Here is an 826-nt window from a genome sequence, read left to right as displayed (position 1 = left end):
TCTTAAAACAACAACAACAGGGACAACAAAAGCGGTATTGCTACTTTAGATTCGCCTGAAAATATGTAGGCCTATTATAGTCAATATGGTTATTGCTCACAGTTAATTTATCATGCATGAATGATATTATGTATGTGGCTAAAAATACGGCATAATACTATAATTTTGTGTAGTAGATGTGTGTATGGGCTAATTTAGCTGTTATACTATGTGATTGTAGGCCTATACAGTTATAGTCTACTTGTAATTCAATGATAAAACCAAATTGCATTTTCTTCACATTACAACAACAACAATAATAATAATAATGAATGAATGAATGCCTTTTTTTGGTCACACTAAGACTCATTTTAATATATTTTTATATTTTGCTCTTGCAAAGCCTTTTTATATATTTGTCATTGGACAGTGGAATAAATACAGCTCAGCAGTGCAATGATATTGCATGGAGCTAGAGAAAATAGCAGCTGTCCAGTGTTGCTTGTTTTCTTTTGGGATGTTTTTCTTTTTCTTTCTTTCTTTAGCTACTTTACATTTTATAAGTTCAATTATAAGTAGGTATAAACATAGAGAGAAACCAATTCTATTCGATTATGTCATATGAAAGTTATTACACTAATATTTATTGTAATAATTAGCATTGTTCATGCAGCTTAATTTTTTTATAGTATTCTGACAGCAAAACAGCTGCTCTTTACTACAAATATTTTAATAAATAAAAATTAACCCCCTAAAACCTATTATGTTTTTGATAAAGTGGCTCCATTATGTAAATCAAACTGTGTTGAACATAAATGTAAATGTGAGAAGAACAAAATGAAACCCT

This window comes from Sinocyclocheilus grahami, unplaced genomic scaffold, assembly GCF_001515645.1.
Source record: "Sinocyclocheilus grahami isolate Dianchi unplaced genomic scaffold, SAMN03320097.WGS_v1.1 scaffold1851.1, whole genome shotgun sequence".
Lineage (NCBI taxonomy): Eukaryota > Metazoa > Chordata > Actinopteri > Cypriniformes > Cyprinidae > Sinocyclocheilus > Sinocyclocheilus grahami.
Note: the sequence above shows the minus strand (reverse complement) of the source record.